The sequence below is a fragment of the Lissotriton helveticus genome, chromosome 1_1 (assembly GCF_964261635.1).
Source record: "Lissotriton helveticus chromosome 1_1, aLisHel1.1, whole genome shotgun sequence".
Lineage (NCBI taxonomy): Eukaryota > Metazoa > Chordata > Amphibia > Caudata > Salamandridae > Lissotriton > Lissotriton helveticus.
The window spans coordinates 1,687,535,526-1,687,555,831 of NC_136057.1; positions in this window are offsets into that span (position 1 = coordinate 1,687,535,526).

Sequence of the window (20,306 nt, forward strand, 5' to 3'; positions counted from 1 at the left end):
TATAGGAATATTTCAAGTTATCAAAAGTAGACAGTCAATGTGATCCAATGGCAGGTAAGTGAGTTACCGGTTTCCAGGTGAGTACTCGGCTGGTGAAGTTAAGGTTCTGGGCATAGACTAAGAGGCCCCCCAGGGTCAGGTAGGTACAGTTGGTTCACCCTCAGCGGCACAGGGGCGGACGGGTGCAGAGGTAGTTGGGCCCAATGTTATCCAATGAGAGGCAGGGGGCCTCCGGTTGATGGCTGCTGGCTAGCAGGCCACGCGGCTGTGGGAGCTGAGCTCCTGGTCACTTGCTCGGGGCAAATGGGTAAGTAGGTTAGGACGAAGGTGGCAAGGCCAGCGGCACTCGGGCGGCTGGGTACAGGGTGCTTTTGAGCCGTCGGGCGCTCCATGTTGTTCAATGGGAAAGGTCACAAGCGAACAAAGGCTGCAGGCTCGGGGACGGAGACTCTTCAGGGGCGACCACCACTTCGAGAGGTAAGTTGGGATCTTGGAGCACAGGTAGGTATCCCAAAGGAAGGCACAGGGGGCTGTAGGGCGCCGGGTGCAGGGGTGTCTTTAGGTGTCGGGAAAGCTTACCCTCGGCTGGTCGTGGTTGGAGGGGCCCCTGGTTCTGAGTCGGCAGGCGTCGTCTGATTCGTCACGGAGGGTCCTTGGGCACTAGACTTCGGGTCCTAGTCGCCGGGGGGACGTCCTCAGGGTCTTGAATCACTAGGGCACAGGCCGGGCTCGGCAGGTGCAGAGTGGGCTGGTCCGGAGCTTTCGGGCTTGCACCAGGGGTGTTGTTGCAGCAGAGCCTCTGCCGATGGGAGTCCCAGTCTTTAAGAGTGTCAAGGCAGGCAGGTCCTCTGGGTGTCCCAAGGTTGCTGTCCGCTGGAGTCGCCGGAGTTTGGGCAGGAGCAGGTTCCAGGATCGACAGGCCGGTAGGGCTGGGGCCAAGTCAGTTGTGGTCGTCCTGTTGTTAGTAGCTGCACGGCGGGTCTTCCTCCTCTTGATCTTCTTTCTTCTTTTCGTATCGGGATCTGAGGAAGGAAGGTTCAGGGAGCCCCTAAATACTGAATTAGGGACGTTACAGGTAGGGCAAGGGCAGGGACCAGTAGGTCCCTGTCCTGGGGTGGGTACACCTCCTAGCCTGCTCCTCTCCTGTGGGAGGGGGGCAGGAGTCTAGCTGTGATTGGGTAGGGCTCCCCATCTTCAAGATGGCCGAGGCCCGGGGTCGTGCTTCACCTCGTCTCCCCCACCTTAGGCGTGCGGTTGGCACAGGCAGGCACACCCCCTTCCTGACTTAGTTTTTCCTGCCAGTCTTCCCGCCAGAGTGGGGGTCAGGACTGGTGGGGACCAGTTGCTGGGTACAGCAAATGGTCTGGAGAAGCTCACAGAGGCGGCAGGCCTTTGAGGCTTCCCCCTGCCCATTCTGGGGGAGGAGACCTAGCACCTCGCCCAGGATGTGCATCGTTGCAGGCCCAGGAGAGCGGGGGCCTCTCCACCCAGGGGTCCAGCAACATGTCTGCTGTGGGGCAGCCTAGGCAGCCTCTCAGTCCAGACGTGGATTGTGGTTAGGTTTCAGGGGGCATCTCTAAGATGCCCTCTGTGGTGCATTTTTCATTAAATCCCACACTGGCATCAGTGTGGATTGAATGTGCTGAGAAGTTTGATACCAAACTTGTCTGTCTTCAGTGTAGCCATTATGGTGTTGTGGAGCTCGTAATGTCGACCTCCCAGCACCATATACTCTTAATGGCATCACTGCACTTACGGTGCACAGGAATGGCCCTAGGAACTGTAGGGGCACAGGGCTCATGCACCTGTGCCCACATCACTGGCATAGGGCACCCAACTAGAGGGGTGACTGATGTATGCCAGGGCAGTGGGTTTGTGGGCATGGCACACAGGGATGTGTGCCATTTCGACTCTTTGTTCAGTTCTGTACTTAGGCACTCAGCCTGCAAAAGCAGTGTGTGGGTGAGAGGGTACAGGGCCCCTAAGGGAGGCACAATAAGTGCTGCAGCCCTTAGGGGTCTTCTCTGGTCACCTTGCCCTGGGTACCTAGGGCATCATTTACTAGGGGCTGACAGGTGGCCAGAGATGCCAATTGGGTTTTAGTTTCAACACAGTTTTAGGCAAGGAACACAGGCCCTGGGTACTTGGTTGGCAGGAGCCCAGGGCACACTCAGTCAAAGCACATCAGCAGTCAGAAAAAAGTGGGGGCATACCAATGCAAGAAAGATGGCACTTTCTCAAAGTGAGCCCCTCTAACCATTTGGTTGGTCTTAGAATGGTTAATGGTTAAGGCCAGTGAGCTATTTGGATACTGGATGTCTGTTTCTTGCAGACCACCCTTCAGATCTTTTTTGTTCTTTGATACCAGCTTGCTCACCCTCAATGACCCATAAAATGCCAGGGAGAATGCTACCCTAAAAGGTGAACTTCATCGGACGATCTATATACCCTGTCAACACAGGCCATGATCTTTGCCCTTTTGCTGTGTCTATAGGGCGCCTGGAGGCCTGTCCACACCCCTCCAAGCGCTGCCAGTTCCTCAGAGCCCTCTGCACCGGGAATGTTTTTGTCCTATCTGTGTAACCCAGCATCTATGCAAAAAATGAAATTGCCACGATGTGTCGCTTGGAATAGGACACAGGTATCCCATGAATTAAATCTCCGACTCATGTGAAAACCATCCTCCCACTCCGTGTACTTTCTGGAACCTGTGATATGCACATTATGCCCCCTCAAATACATGTGTTGTCCTAGGCACTAAGCTGGCCACCACGAGGTCTGGTGGACTGGGACACCAAGCTGCCGTAGATGTTCCGAGAACGGTTAGGGGAACTTCTCTGCTTCTGGGTGGTTAGACCTGAAAACCTGCATCTTAAAACGAGATACGGCATCTGCTGCATTGTTCAATACACCAGGTACATGTTTAGATCTGAAGTCAACATTTAGTCTCAAGCATAGCAGAATGATTTCTTTCAATAATCTCAGGATCGTTTTATACCTGGCAACTTAGCTTGTTGGTTAATGCACACCACCACTGTCCTGTTATCTGACCAGAATACCATTGATTGGTTGCGGAACTGCTCTGGCCATATCTTAAGGGTCACCAAAATGGGAAAAAGCTCAAGGTAACCAATGTTCACCACCAGCCCAGATCCTACCCAGGTTCTTGGCCATCACTGCGCGCACCAAGCTGTCCCTAAAATTGCCCCAAAGCCTGTGCTGCCTGCAGCATCTGTAAAGAGACCCAACGCCTTATTGGTCTTTGCAGGGCTTGGACATACCACTGCCCCATTGAAGCCCCTCAGAAATGCTTCCCATATTATCTTGTCCTGGCTAACCTCACTTGTCAGCCTGGTATGGTGGTGCTTTAACTTCAGACCAGACAAGGCCTGCGCAGTAGACCTAGAAAATGGGCGGCCCATGGGTATAAAGTGGAGTGCAAAATTCAGCTGCCCAAACACCACCTGTAACTGATGCAGCATCACCTTTGAAGTTTTCAGGCATTCTACTAATGCCTTTGTGAAAGCTCTGAGCTTCTCCAGTGGGAGCCTGTATACCCCTGCCCTGAAATCCAATTCTATGGACAGGAATTCTATTGTGGTTGCTGGTCCACAGGTCTTTGCCTGTGCCAGTGGCACCCTGAATACACCCATCAATTCCTGGAAGCACTGCAAAGCCCTCCCACAGTCATCTGTGCCAAGCGCTCCAAGAACAGGAAGTCATCCAAATAATGGATTGCCTTATGGTGTCCTGATCTCCTTCTAAATACCCATTCCAAGAAGGTACTTAACCTTTCAAAGTAAGCACAGGAGAGTGAGCAGCCCATTGGCGTACATTTATCAAAATAGACACACCCTCAATTTGGAAACCCGACAAATGAAAATCCTCTGGGTGAACCAGAAGCAGCCGAAAAGCGGACTCTATATCTACTTTTGCCAGCAAGGTCCAAGATCCCAACTCCTGGAGCATTGCAAAGTACTGGTCTAGCGAGGCATACTTAACTGATCACAATATCCCATCGATAGCCTCATTGACCGACTGCCCCCTAGGTGCTGAAAGGTTATGGTTCAAACGGTACTCCCCCGGGTCTTTTTTTGGAACTATTCCCAAAGGTGAACACCGAAAATTCTCAAAAGGAGGGGGAATCAAAAGGCCCTTCTCTTCTCAAGTTTTTTTCCTTTCATAATCCAATTTCTGGCAATGTTAAAATTAGCACACGGAAGATATCAAGGGTCTTTTGTAGTTATTCACTATGGTCGGTACCTATTTGTAGTATCCAGACTCACACATACCAAGGGGTTATCTAAGAGGTTACAAAGGAGAGAGAAATGAAAGATCAAAGATAAAGACAAGAAACCCATCAGCCCACTCATTGGCGGAACTTCATCATCTGGGTTTTAGTGGAAAGATGGTATCCGCTAGACACTTCCTCAGAAGGATTCTTGAGGATTGCTAGTGTCGGATCAACAGGTCAAACCATCAACACAAAGATGAGAGTTTTTAGGCTGAAGGGGCAAGTTGCAGTGCTCAAAAAGTGTGAAAAGTAAACAAATATAATAGTGATATAAAAATACCTGTTTTGATGTCTAAGAAAACTTTATTGGATGCGACCATCAAAACGGCATGTTTAAAAACAGAGTGAAAATAGTATATAAAGAATTACTATTCATCATGGATTGAAGTTGGTCGACATGTTTCAGCCCCACGGGCTTTCATCAGGACCTATGATGTACACTACTGCAACACTTACCACTTAACGTGATAATCAATATAGATTATGTAGACCTACCAGTTGTGAAGTAGTCTCATATCTTAATTTTCAAACCTCTCCTATGAAACAGGAAACAAAAGAAAATAAGCACATAACGAAGCAGGTATCAGACATGACAGAATCGCTTGTGATGTGTCTATACTAGATGTTTCCATCATATATTCCACTCACCCATTTATGTAGGGGGGAAAAACCTCACCTCGCCTGGCGCTCGCTCAGGACACAGAGGCCACGCACTGGAACAGTAAAAACAAAAACAAAAAAACGCTATATGTGACATGGAATAATGCCATAATATAACATACAATGGCTCAAAATTGGAAACCAAGGCAGAGAAGCAGGTCCCAGGCCCCGGTGACCCATGGACTTCATCAACATAACAGATTCTAGCATGCTCAAAAGTGGTTATATTTCATGAAGAGAAATGGATGTGAGTATCTAATACATTGCACATCTCTCAAAAGATCATTGGCTGTAAGCAAATATTGCAAAGCGGGGTGTGTTTCAACAGCAAGATCTACAAACAACTAGACCTGCAAGATGGCACACCTCTGAAATATGGAATATGACCTGCCAATAAACACGTCAGCACCGCTATGCATAATGGCCCTCTAGTAACCCAGCTGAAAATCTACACACAGCCCGCACTCACCTGTCCGTCGTTACCTCGGTCTGGCATCTGAGCCGAGGGGAAGGTGGCGAGGCTGTGTGTAGCTGGAGGTTATAATACTCGAAAGCGGACCAGAGAGAGAGCCATCTCCTAGGGCTGTTATTGGTGCGATGATTGGCTCTATGTTCACACTGTGACGTTAGAACTGGACTGCCGTCGTGTCACAATGGGACGGCTGTTGTGAATGGTTGGGCCCAAACAGTAAAGGCCCTATGGGAGCCGGTGTATGAGTTAACACCGCTCATCCTCAAAAGCGTGCTCCGATTGGTGGCCTGGGCCGGAGCAGTCTAGCTTTCATGCTTAACAGTGTCGATTTTTTCGAGGACCTGTGGCGGACCGTGATGGAGACCACACAGTTTTGTATTGGAGGATGCTGATTGGTCGTGCTCAGGACCAGAAATGCAAGTACACCGGAAATAAATACGCCGGAAAGTAAACAAGGAGCGCTCTTCAGTATATCGCCCAGCTCTTATGCATAGTTATACTTTTGTTGTTGGCAATGTGAGACAGTGGAACCGTCTAGATTTTTCATAACTTTTTGGCATGAAATCGCAGGCCAGACGAAAAGAAAAAGTCTGGCGGCCCTCAATATCGTATCCACCTGTGAAAACAGGGGCCGGTGCCGCCCGTAACAAAAAAACGGGCTGATTATAAATTAAAAGGTACACTGGCCACCAAGCGCATAGAGAGCACGGTATAGTGTGCCCACATAAGCTGTTATTGAGCAGACATCTACACCTACTCTAACACAATGATTTTTACACAATAATTTTTTCAGATCTATCATGGTGCCTTAAAAAATATATTGATTTTTCTTTAGACATTGTCACACTCACGGGGCTTGTTCACGGCTTGTTGAAGAGTGTATTGTGAACACGGGATGGTGTGAGGTAAGTGAGATAACGTTCACCACCACCGAAATCACTTGGGACAGTCTGTCTAAAGGTAAACCTATAAAGTGAAAGTGATTCTTGAGAACTTCAGTTCTTAGTAGAATGGGATCAGTCCTTATAACTGTAACCACGGAATTTCGTCGTTTAACCCCTGACATCACATTGAAGTTTGAAAATCCATTTTTGTTCTTTTTTGAGCAAAAAATGAGAAATGTCGCTCACATGCGGGGGTATGAATGGCTGTTCCAAAACTAGCCATTCCAACTCATCTGCAGAATGTTTCATGGTGAGAAAATGAGACATTAACCGGGTTGCTTGTTTGTTGCGGGAAAATTTACCCTTTGGGCAGTTTCTCAGGGTTCGAAGGAATTGTTCCGAAAAACCTGACTTTCAAATCCAAGCTAGAGACCTATCCAACAAGCTAAAGCAACGTCTCTACCCTAGCCTGCTGATCAAAAAATCGTGTAAAAGGGCCTCCAACAACCACCGAGAGGCACTACTTGCACCACCTGTTGAGAAACCCCCTCTCAACAGATTAGCATGTGTCACTACATTCAGTACTGTATCATCAACAATCCAGAAGATCATTAGACAAAAATGGCGGATTCTGAACAGTGCAGGCGATAATATTCCATTGCCACTTTTTTCTTTCAAAAGGAGTGCCAATTTGAGAGACGAATTGGTTCATACCAGACCCAGACACACCATCCAAGACACGACACCGACACTGTGGAATCTTCCCCCGGTACAAGGACATCACCCTTGTGGCAATTGCTCGGTGTGTCCTCAGACTAAGAAAACATTGGCGGTTGACATTGGTACAGTACGCCCTTGGTTGTTAAAACAACATACCAATTGCAATAGCGAAAGGGTTATCTATCAGATTACCTGCCCTTGTACCCTTCGCTAAATAGGCATGACAACGAGGAAGATTAAATTGAGAATACAGGAACATAAAAGCACCATCAGGCGCAACAAACAAGCAACCCGGTTAACGTCTCATTTTCTCACCATGAGGGCCGCCAGACTTTTTCTTTTCGTCTGGCCCGCAATTTCATGCCAAAAAGTTATGAAAAATCTAGACGGTTCCACTGTCTCACATTGCCAACAACAATAGTATAACTATGCATAAGAGCTGGGCGATATACTGAAGAGCGCTCCTTGTTTACTTTCCGGCGTATTCATTTCCGGTGTACTTGCATTTCCGGTCCTGAGCACGACCAATCAGCATCCTCCAATACAAAACTGTGTGGTCTCCATCGGGGTCCGCCACAGGTCCTCGAAAAAATCGACACTGTTAAGCATGAAAGCTAGACTGATCCGGTCCAGGCCACCAATCGGAGCACGCTTTTGAGGATGAGCGGTGTTAACTCATACACCGGCTCCCTTAGGGCCTTTACTGTTTGGGCCCAACCATTCACAACAGCCGTCCCATTGTGACACGACGGCAGTCCAGTTCTAACGTCACAGTGTGAACATAGAGCCAATCATCGCACCAATAACAACTCTAGGAGATGGCTCTCTCTCTGGTCCGCTTTCGAGTATTATAACCTCCAGCTACACACAGCCTCGCCACCTTCCCCTCGGCTCAGATGCCAGACCGAGGTAACGACGGACAGGTGAGTGCGGGCTGTGTGTAGATGTTCAGCTGGGTTACTAGAGGGCCATTATGCATAGCGGTGCTGACGTGTTTATTGGCAGGTCATATTCCATATTTCAGAGGTGTGCCATCTTGCAGGTCTAGTTGTTTGTAGATCTTGCTGTTGAAACACACCTCGCTTTGCAATATTTGCTTACAGCCAATGATCTTTTGAGAGATGTGCGATGTATTAGATACTCACATCCATTTCTCTTCATGAAATATAACCACTTTTGAGCATGCTAGAATCTGTTATGTTGATGAAGTCCATGGGTCACCGGGGCCTGGGACCTGCTTCTCTGCCTTGGTTTCCAATTTTGAGCCATTGTATGTTATATTATGGCATTATTCCATGTCACATATAGCGTTTTTTTTGTTTTTGTTTTTACTGTTCCAGTGCGTGGCCTCTGTGTCCTGAGCGAGCGCCAGGCGAGGTGAGGTTTTTCCCCTCTACATAAATGGGTGAGTGGAATATATGATGGAAACATCTAGTATAGACACATCACAAGCGATTCTGTCATGTCTGATACCTGCTTCGTTATGTGCTTATTTTCTTTTATTTCCTGTTTCATAGGAGAGGTTTGAAAATTAAGATATGAGACTACTTCACAACTGGTAGGTCTACATAATCTATATTGATTATCACGTTAAGTGGTAAGTGTTGCAGTAGTGTACATCATAGGTCCTGATGAAAGCCCGTGGGGCTGAAACATGTCGACCAACTTCAATCCATGATGAATAGTAATTCTTTATATACTATTTTCACTCTGTTTTTAAAAATGCCGTTTTGATGGTCGCATCCAATAAAGTTTTCTTAGACATCAAAACAGGTATTTTTATATCACTATTATATTTGTTTACTTTTCACACTTTTTGAGCACTGCAACTTGCCCCTTCAGCCTAAAAACTCTCATCTTTGTGTTGATGGTTTGACCTGTTGATCCGACACTAGCAATCCTCAAGAATCCTTCTGAGGAAGTGTCTAGCGGATACCATCTTTCCACTAAAACCCAGATGATGAAGTTCCGCCAATGAGTGGGCTGATGGGTTGTCTTTATCTTTGATCTTTCATTTCTCTCTCCTTTTGTAACCTCTTAGATAACCCCTTGGTATGTGTGAGTCTGGATACTACAAATAGGTACCGCCCATAGTGAATAACTACAAAAGACCCTTGATATCTTCCGTGTGTTAATATATTGTTCAGTTGGGGGACAAGATAAGCCGGTCTATAAATACTGATTCCCCTTGGGCCCCTTTCTCATATTTCTTGTTTTTGGTGTAATGTTAAAATTAGCCCTTAATGATTGCTAGTTTCTGCAATAGGCTACGCCTACACAACACTCATCTGGAATCCTGATGCCATTCTTAAATCCCTCATATAATGACTGTGCTGCCATTGTATTGCTGCAGATGTTCAACCAGGACAGCATTGCTTGCCAGTTAACTGGGTAGAGGGTCTTTACCTATAGCGGGGTTTCACTCATGGTTTTTTGGGCCCCTATCCCTTGTCCTCTATAAACACTTGGACTCTGGATATGAGAGCAAGCCACAGAAAGAGCAACAGTGCTTAAACTTGCACGTTCCTGGGGTGCTGGAGCAAGTTTTTACAATAAAGTCCCAGCATGCCCCTTTTTTGCCCCTCCCCCTGAATTACTGTTTGCCCCAAAGCCCATCCAAAAGGGCTGGCCACCGCCCTCTCCGGATACATGCAGCGCGCAACCAAGCATTCAAATCAATCTGATCCCACCCCAAAGTGGGTTTAGTAGCCTTAATACACCTGAATTTCTTGTCATGTTCCCTTTGAGCCATGACCCCAAACTCGTCATGCACAAGCTTTTCTACTTTGATAGTATGCCAACTGCCCCTCCCCCCACAGTTGAGAACCTCTCCATCATGATTGCCTGAAAAACAGAGAAACCTCTGACCCAATTCATGTTGGTCTCTATCACCCTCTTTTTATATTGTCAATCCGGGCACTCCCTGGAATGTGAGCACTGCGTGCACTGTTAGCTCTCCTCTCTGTCAGGCGTGTCTACATTTAACTTACATATATCCACATAAGCACCTTTCCAGATCTTCTCCCTAATGTATGGATGCACGTGCCTGCCTAACTAATCAGGCTCTGAACACACATCCCCCAGACCCACGCTTGACAATGGCCACAATATACCTGAGGGTGTAGCTTCTTTTATGGGAGATAGGAGCCCAGCTGCTGCCGGCACTGTCTGTGGCCCACTACCTATTTGTGAGGTGCCCGCCACTACCGCTCCCTGCACTGCTGGCACACCTGTTACTCCTGCCTGTCCCTGCATACCCATGCCATCCACATGCGCCACCAACCTCTTGGCCCTTTCAACATGGTCACCCTCCGCTACCCCTGCCAGTGCACTCCCCAACAACGGTGTGGAACGCAGGCCTGCCTTGAGAAGCCTAGGCAACACACTGGCTAAGCATGCCATCCATTCTGGCTGCCCTGCTGAGCCCACTGGGGCTGCCACACCCTCAATAACACTATTCCCAGTCTGTACGCTGCTGCAGTTCGCTGTTGAAACTACAATTGTAGGAGAGCTGACCTGCCCTTCAGTTCCACTCCCTCTGCCCACCGGCACCACCTCTGCGGGAGCACTGATCAGTCCCGCACTTATACCGCCAAATGGTTTTTGTTTAGTTCGTTTTCTGATTCGTGTATTTGAATGGCCTTTCATGCACACATATAAAAAAACAAGTTTTGTTGAACTAAAATATTTGTCCAAGATCACACAATGTAAGTGGGGAAGCTGCAATTTCTCCAGGTTTTGTTTTCACTTAGTACAAATCAGCCACTAAATGGCTATCTATTTGTCTCCCTTTTTTATGTTAATGCTTTGTTTTGACCTCTGAGCTGTTTTCTGCAGGTTTTATACAGTGTGAACTCGACCTGGGGGTATTGCAGCACTTTACATGAACACCAGTTACATTACACATGGTCACGTTCATTTCTTTTTGGCATTGGAGATTTGCCCAGAATTACAGTATGTTGAGCCAACACCAAGACACAAACATAGCTTGCTCGGTTCCAAAGTTGGAAGCTTTTGCCGTACAGTCACATCCTGGGTAGATTGCGGGTGGCAGGCAGAAGGTATATGAAAGCTTGGCTCTTTATGAAGACCTCAATTTGAGCCAGAGTCAGGCTTCAGGCTCAAGTCCTAATCGAGCTTTCAGTGGGTTCCCCCATCTCTAGTTGGAAGAGTGTGGACAGACGTTTACCTTCCAATGATTCAGCAGATACAGTGACACCAGAGCTTAGTCCTGTGAATGGCCTTCTGCGCCTCAATTATGGGAGGTGTGGTGGTTCTGAGAGTGTTTATGTTTGGTAGTTTGTGTAAGACGCATGAAGATATACTGAAGGATGGGATATGCAATGTAATATTCAGATAGTAGCAGTGCATGCCTCATTGCAGCCACCAGGGCGAGGGAATTTTCAAAGTCCCCCAAGAATTAATGAGCAATTGCAATGCCTAATAGAGTATGGTAAACTTAAACATTTGTGTAAGTTTACCGTTTTTATTGTATTCATGAACTATTAGTTTAATTTTTACTGACAGTAATTTTATGACTTAGGAGATGCATCAGTCAGGGTGGAGAGCTGGGCACATACAAAGATAGGACAGGCCTAACTTTTTATATGCGCAGTCTCTGACACAAGTGCAGAGTGTCCACATTGATAAAATCACTATTCATAAAAATAAACGTGTAGTTTATGAACACCCAAAAAAATAGTCAATTTACACAAAAGAGTAAATTTACTTTTTTAATCAGGCACTAAGCATGTCTGTCTCTTTTCTGACAGATGGCTGAGGTGAAGTACAATAATGTGTTATCTCAATTAAGATATTGTGTTGGGCTGAATTTGTTCTTAACCGTATGGCAGAGTTACAAATGTGAGCATTTCACATTCTGATATCTTGTTACAGTACATTACGCATTCCCAGGTTATAGTCAGCGCCACTGGAATTATGCAATTTTATGGCTGTGGTGTTATCCAAAAAATTATGGATTTGCCACATAATTTCTCATCAGCTGAATAATCTGCAGACTTCAAAAAATAATTCTAGCACAAAAGGATCAAAAGTTACTTAAAATGCTGCAATACATGTTGCAGCGCAGTTGAAGATCCTTTGCAAAGGTTGAAGGTTCACCTTTCAGTTGCTTATTGCTATAGTTGCATGTTAAACTTGTACTGATAAGGTTCAACCTAGGCCAGACAGTTTTAACAAGTTTTAAACAAATTACAAAATAAGGGAATAATACTGCCACAAAATGGTGCCACATTATACCACATAATTTGCCTTTTCTTCCTGCATAATTTAGTGAACTCTGCCACTTAATGTGGTCCTCCCTACTTCATAAATTCAGTGGACCTGATGATACACTTTGTCTAACCACATCTATTTGCAATGGACTGATCATAATTGAGTTCAATAAAGGGCTACCACAGGTTATGCACTGTGGGATGATGTACACACAGTGGCATTAATGCCAATTATCTAGACTTACCTCAGAACTAAATAACCCAAGCCAAGAACTTTCAGACTCGACTGCAAACGCAGCATCAAAGAGCCAGTCAACGCCATATTAACCTTAGGCTTCCACATAATGAAGATGCTGAGGAAGATGTTCAAATGGCTTCCAGTCAACACATGGACAATCATCACCCACACTCTTGCCACTAGCATCATAGACTACAAGAATACCCTCTGGGATAAACAAGCATCTTACCAGGGGCTGCGGAACATCCAGAACTCATCCGCCAGAATCACTCCCGACCTCCCACGACACTCACACATCTCACCTCAACTCAAGTAGCTACACTGACTGTCCATACCCAAATGAGCACATTTCAAACTCCTCACCCAACCTTTCAAGGCACTCTGGCACAGCATACCTCAGCAATACCATCTTGCTTTCACAAACCTTCCAGACACCTCAGCTCAGCAAGACTCCTATTTGCACACACCTCATGTTTAGGGAAAATCAGTTCCGTGGTTGAGCCTTCTCCCACATTGCTCCTAATCATGAAATGAGGTGCCATTACACATCCAAGCTTCCTCCTCAATTCTTGAATTCACAAGAAGCTGAAGACCTGGCTTTTAGAGTAACCACACTAGGCCCTAGGTTTTGTTAATCTCGTACCTGCTAAGCACCAGGGTACCCTCCGGGTGAGAGTGCGCTTTACAACCCAAGAAAACATGACATGACATGACCCAAGAGAAGCAAATGCACTTTATGGAGCCCTCAGTTCAGACTGGTACAAAACCCAACCATGCTGGAGTATTCTGTTAGTCTGGATGATTGCTTTTGTTTCCCATGTTTTGTGCCTATTTGCCTCTGTGCCAACATCCATAATATGGGCGGGCTAGAAGGCAAAATGATTCCCTCGTTTGCATGGGGTCACGCCACATCAAATGAGAAAATGCTCTCTGGATATAGTGCTGCCAATACATGCGTGTCAGCGCTATCGGTATTAAAGAAGGGGCTGCAGAAGCATCTGTGGCCCCTTCAGTAACAGGGGCACTCTGTGTAATACATCCATAAAAGGTTATCTGTTTGACTGCAGTTGCTGGTTTTACACCTGTCAGGCATAAAAACTGCTCTTCATTTTCAACAATACTGCTTTCTTTATTTTCCAAATGTGTTGCTGTTTTTTTTACATTTTATATATCAATGAAAGTATTCGGCAAACGAATGACATGAAAATAAGTAGCCACAAAGTTCACAGACTGCAAAGAAATAGGTTTTGGGCAAATTGCAAGGAGTAGGTAGCCAGTCTTCTTAGTGTGAAATGTCATGACTTAGGTGTGGTAACAGGAACCCCCTTAACCTTGAGCTACTATTACAATCTGCTTGGAATCCAGGAGCTTGTAATGCAGCCTGGCCTGATGTAAACTATAAGGGTTGGAACTGTTGAGTATAGTCTTCTGCTCTTACTCTCAAAGAACTCTTTAGATGCACATTATGCCTGTTTGGAAGAAAACATGATGTAAATCTTGGGCTTGCAGGCTACCTCCAGAATTGACAAATATTGGGCCCTTCTTGGCCCACCCAAATGTACCCTTGGTTCATCCAGATAAATATTTCTGGAACCGGGCCTGATACCAAGGCTGCCAGGTCTCGATTCCATCTCAGGCCTCTTTCTTCCACCCCCTTCTACTTCCTGTTTCTTTATCTCACTATTACAGGTTCTTTTTATCTATGTTGTCTCCCTTTGTCGCCGATTTGCTACCTTACAGCTTCCACCGCCATTCTCCTTTTCACATTCCTTTCTCTCTTGCTCTAGTTTAAAATCTGAAGTTGAAAAATAAGTCCCAGTTCCCCACAAGCAGGCTTGTCTTGTGGCGTTGTCAATGCAGACCTATTGACTTTGTCAATACTTTATGCTGATGCTGTTCGGCATGGTATTCAGCATCCAGCAAAACAAAAATGGTTATTTCCAACGCTGAACAGCATCAGCAAAAAATAGTGCAAGAAGGAATAGGCTCAGGTGTCATTAAACGTGTGTCATGACATTATGGCAAGCCCAGCATCACTATGCATGTGAGTGCATGCATTATGTTGTGGCAGCTAGTTTGTTTTAATTTCCCAATAGCAGACGTCTATTCTGGAGCAGTAAATTAAAAATATTAAAAAAGGACACCAAAGTGCATTTGGTTTTTTCTCCAGAAAGGAGTGGCCTGGAGGCAAATTGCAGCAGCGGGGGTGGACTCAACATTTGCAAAAACTGCCCCCCCTGGCCAATGCTCCAAATGAAGTACTGTCTTTAAAGTTAATCCAGAAAATATGTTGTATAAAAAGCATGAAGTTTTACTCTCTGTTTTTTTGTGCTTAAAGGCAGACCTTGTGCATAAGTGATAGTTGCCAGGCGCCTGTGCTGGTTTAGTCGTGTGAACCTCGGGCATATATACGCAATTGCACAGGCCGCATAAGCTGTTGGCAACTGCTGCCACCTGAAATCACTCAAGACAGGCAAAGGGAAGGGCTGCGGTGGGTGTGCAGCGGAGTTGGCCAGGCAGTGGCACAAAGTGCAAACATCAAAGGTGGACCAGCAACCCCTCCTAGGAGGCCCCGGCTTCACTTTGTCCATTCAAGCACTAGGCCAGTTACAAAGCTCCACTTACCAAAGCCATATTTTACACTGAAATGATTCAGTAGTTTAAACGTCAATTTTTTCCCCTTCGCTTTAAGTGAACCCGTTTTTAGGTCTCGCTATAGCCTTTACGTTAGCAATGCTTTGCAAGAGTATAGTAAGGGGCTCTCGAAAATGCTCCCAAAGACTGCAGGCGGATTGCGCGCAGTGCTTGTGTGCCGGGCGCGCGCACCATTTTGAGGCCGCTTTGTTGTTCCCAGCCACTTCATGCGCGCGCTCCGCCTCTGCTGCCATATGGACGCGCATTTAGATTACCGTGCTTCAGCACACACCCTCACCCCCATGCCCCTTATGCTGTGCCTCCCAAACCCACACACAGCCGCACCCATTTACTTCACAGCTCTTTACAACAGAATTGACTTTGTAACTTTTTTTTACTCATTGTTAAAGCACCTACATCTCCACTCGACATATGCTCCCTCGCCAATGTCCCTCCCACCCTTCCTTTGATCTCCGCTTTTCTTTTAACTTTCGGCACGAGTTCTCACAGGCTCCTCTTTCTTTAATGTCCCTCCCCCTCCCCCAGCACAGAGCGCACATCGCTTGTTGTTTGTGTCACCAGCATCCTTTTCCCGTTCTTGTGGACTGCACTCATTTTGGGGGGGGTGTTGCGTGTACCTCTTTACTGAAGAATGTCTCCAGTTCCTCCGCCTGCAGCATGTTGTTTGCACCTCACTAGCCTGTAGGTAATGTTCCCCCTTTTCTATTACATGTGTACTAGCCCACTCTCCATACTATTGCCCAAGCCATCGTTGCTGCTTATTTATCTTATGCAACTAACAACCATTGACAAAGCCAATAGACTCGACTTTTTGTCAGTATGCTGCTACTCATTGTATCATATATCTGGATGCAATGACAGAAACAGCCAAAATACAAGTGGGGCAGCACACTAAGCTAAGCACAATTTTTTTTAAGCCACTCCCTTTATTGCATTACCCACACTGCTGGCGTTATCCTTTCAATCCACTTTTTGCTGCTGTACTGTCCCTCACATTTTAGCAAATTAAGACGTTATGTGGCGCTGTTAGGGCAGGACGATGGGAGGTGGTATTGCAAGTTATTTCACCCTTCACCCCCTCTCAACCCATTGTAACCTTCAGCGCTGTGCACCCCTTCACACACTCGCACATAGCTGACCATCGCTGCGTGCTCTCTTCAGAGAGGCCAGGTATTGTATGGGCGTACATCAGCCATGTGATGTGACTACAGGCCAGGTAATGTCCCCCAAGTGACTTGTGTTCCCACTATCTTTCCGCAGCTTGCGCCTGTTTAGTCCTCCCATGCACCCAAATATGCTGCATTATACTGCATAATTTGGCCTCTTTTTAAAAAAGATCTTTTTTTAAACCCAACCCTGCCGCATACTATAGCCCAAGCCATTGTTGCTGCTTATTTATCTTATGCAACTAACAACCATTGACAAAGCCAATAGACCCGAATTATTGTCAGTATGCTGCTACTCGTTGTATCATATATCTGGATGCAATGAGGGAGGAGTTGGCCTAACAGCTAGGGCGCTCGACCTCGGACCTGGGGATCTGGGTTCGAGTCTCAGTAACGACGCCAAAACCTCCTGTGATTCTGGGCAAATCACTTAATTTCCCCGTGCCTAAAATGAAAGTGTGCCCTCATGTAACGTAACTGGAAAATATGTAAAGCGCTCTGATACCTGATTAGGTTCGGGTCTAGTTTGCGCTATATAAAACTCTGCAATTGTTTAAAAAAAATTGACAGAGACAGCCAAAATACAAGTGGGGCAGCACACTAAGCTAAGCACGTTTTTTTTTTTGCACGTTATTTAAGCCACTCCCTTTATTACATCATTACCCACGCTGCTGGCGGTATCCCTTCAATCCACTTTTTGCTGCTGTACTGACCCTCACATTTGAGCAAATTAAGGCGTTATGTGTTGCTGTTAGGGCAGGACGATGGTAGGTGGTATTGCAAGTTATTTCACCCTTTACCCCCTCTCAACCCATTGTAACCTTCAGCGCTGTGCACCCCTTCACACACACGCACATAGCTGACCATCGCTGCGTGCTCTCTTCAGAGAGGCCAGGTATTGGATGGGTGTACATCAGCTGTGTGATGGGACTACAGGCCAGGTAATTTCCCCCAAGTGACTTGTGTTCCCACTATCTTTCCGCAGCTTGCGCCTGTTTAGTCCCCCCATGCACCCAAATGTGCTGCATTATACCGCATAATTTGGCCTCTCTTTAAAAAAAAACATTTTTTAAACCCAACCCTGCCGCATACTATAGCCCAAGCCATTGTTGCTGCTTATTTATCTTATGCAACTAACAACCATTGACAAAGCCAATAGACCCGACTTATTGTCAGTATGCTGATACTTGTTGTATCATATATCTGGATGCAATGACAGAAACAGCCAAAATACAAGTAGGGCAGCACATTAAGCTAAGCACGATTTTATTTTTTGCACGTTATTTAAGCCACTCCCTTTATTACCTTACCCGCGCTGCTGGCGTTATCCTTTCAATCCACTTTTTGCTGCTGTACTGTCCCTCACAATTTAGCAAATTAAGGCGTTATGTGGGGCTGTTAGGGCAGGACGATGGGAGGTGGTATTGCAAGTTATTTCACCCTTCACCCCCTCTCAACCCATTGTAACCTTCAGCGCTGTGCACCCCTTCACACACTCGCACAAAGTTGGCCATCGCTGCGTGCTCTCTTCAGAGAGGCCAGGTATTGGATGGGCGTACATCAGCCGTGTGATGTGACTACAGGCCAGGTGATGTCCCCCAAGTGACTTGTGTTCCCACTATCTTTCCGCAGCTTGAGCCTGTTTAGTCCTCCCATGCACCCAAATATGCTGCATTATACTGCATAATTTGGCCTCTTTTTAAAAAAAAACATTTTTTAAACCCAACCCTGCCGCATACTATAGCCCAAGCCATTGTTGCTGCTTATTTATCTTATGCAACTAACAACCATTGACAAAGCCAATAGACCCGAATTATTGGCAGTATGCTGCTACTCGTTGTATCATATATCTGGATGCAATGACAGAAACAGCCAAAATACAAGTGTGGCAGCAAACTAAGCTAAGCACGCTTTTTTTTTGCACGTAAATTAAGCCACTCCCTTTATTATATAATTAACCACGCTGCTGGCGGTATCCTTTCAATCCACTTTTTGCTGCTGTACTGACCCTCACATTTTAGCAAATTAAGGCGTTATGTGGGGCTGTTAGGGCAGGACGATGGTAGGTGGTATTGCAAGATATTTCACCATTCACCCCCTCTCAACCCATTGTAAACTCCTTCAGCGCTGTGCACCCCTTCACACACTCGCACATAGCTGACCATCGCTGCGTGCTCTCTTCAGAGAGGCCAGGTATTGGATGGGCATACATCAGCCATGTGATGTGACTACAGGCCAGATAATGTCCCCCAAGTGACTTGTGTTCCCACTATATATCCGCAGCTTGCGCCTGTTTAGTCCCCCCATGCACCCAAATGTGCTGCATTATACCGCATAATTTGGCCTCTCTTTTTTTTTCGTTTGATACCCTACCCTGCCGCATACTATAGCCCAAGCCATCGTTGCTGCTTATTTACCTTATGCAACTAACAGCCATTGACAAAGCCAATAGACCCGACTTATTGTCAGTATGCTGTTACTTGTATCATATATCTGGATGCAATGACAGAAACAGCCAAAATACAAGTAGGGCAGCACACTAAGCTAAGCACGTTTTTTTTTGTTGCACGTTATTTAAGCCACTCCCTTTATTACATTACCCACGCTGCTGGCGTTATCCTTTCAATCCACTTTTTGATGCTGTACTGTCCCTCACATTTTAGCAAATTAAGGCGTTATGTGCGGCTGTTAGGGCAGGACGATGGGAGGTGGTATTGCAAGTTATTTCACCCTTCACCCCCTCTCAACCCATTGTAACCTTCAGCGCTGTGCACCCCTTCACACACTCGCACATAGCTGACCATCGCTGTGTGCTCTCTTCAGAGAGGCCAGGTATTGGATGGGCGTACATCAGCCATGTGATGTGAGTACAGGGATGACAGAAACAGCCAAAATACAAGTGGAGAAGCACACTTAGCTAAGCACGATTTTGGTTTTTTTTGCACGTTATTTAAGCCACTCCCTTTATTACATTACCCACGCTGCTGGCGTTATCCTTTCAATCCACTTTTTGCTGCTGTACTGTCCCTCACATTTTAGAAAATTAAGGTGTTATGTGGGGCTGTTAGGGCAGAACGATGGGAGGTGGTATTGCAAGTTATTTCACCCTTCACCCCTCTCAACTCATTGTAACCTCCTTCAGCGCTATGCACCCCTTCACATAACTGACCATCGCTGCGTGCTCAGGTATTGGATAGGCGTGTCTCCTGTTAAGGGGCGTCATTCATTCCAGTTACCTTACACAAGGTCACATTCATTTTTATTGTCCTGTGAATATTAGCTTATTCGTCCAGAACTATAGGACGTCGAGCGACTCCGTGACTCGAACCCGATTCCCAGTTCTAAATTCAGCAGGTCTGGCCATTACACTGCATCCTGGGGTAAGGGGAGAGGGGCAGGCAATGCCACATGGAGGCTCAGCTCGTCATGGGCTCGAGGTGCCAACAGGACCTCGGGCTGAGCCACAGCCAGGCATCTCCCCCCCATCTCCAGTATTCAGGGAGCTGAGCCGAGCGTGCCAGACCTTTCTACAGGCCTCTGCTCTGCCACTGGATTCAAGCAAGCCGGGCTGAAGACGGCTGGAATGCCAGAAACCGGTCCTCGGACTGCCATGAGGCACAGGGTAAATGTAAATGTAAATGTGTTGGACTTGTAAAGCGGACAGCTGCCCGTAAGCATCCCGGCGCTGAAGACCGCTGGGGAACCCGTCCTGGCTAGCCCTGTGAGATGGTCCCTTCTGGGTATCTCCAAAGTGAAACCAGGCATCCCCGGCGTCTGTGGGGGGCCGTTGTAGAGATGAGGCAAGCTTAATGCCCAGAGTTGCCGAATGTGATCCCTGGTTAGAGTAGGCGAGGCGAGAATTGTCGAGTCCGCTGACCCTGGTCCACGACCCTGCTGCGTCGGGAATTGAACCCTGGTCCCGGGCCGTTCTCTGCTTCCGGGTCTGCCGCCTCTAACCAGTGAGCCAGGGTCAGACTGATTTG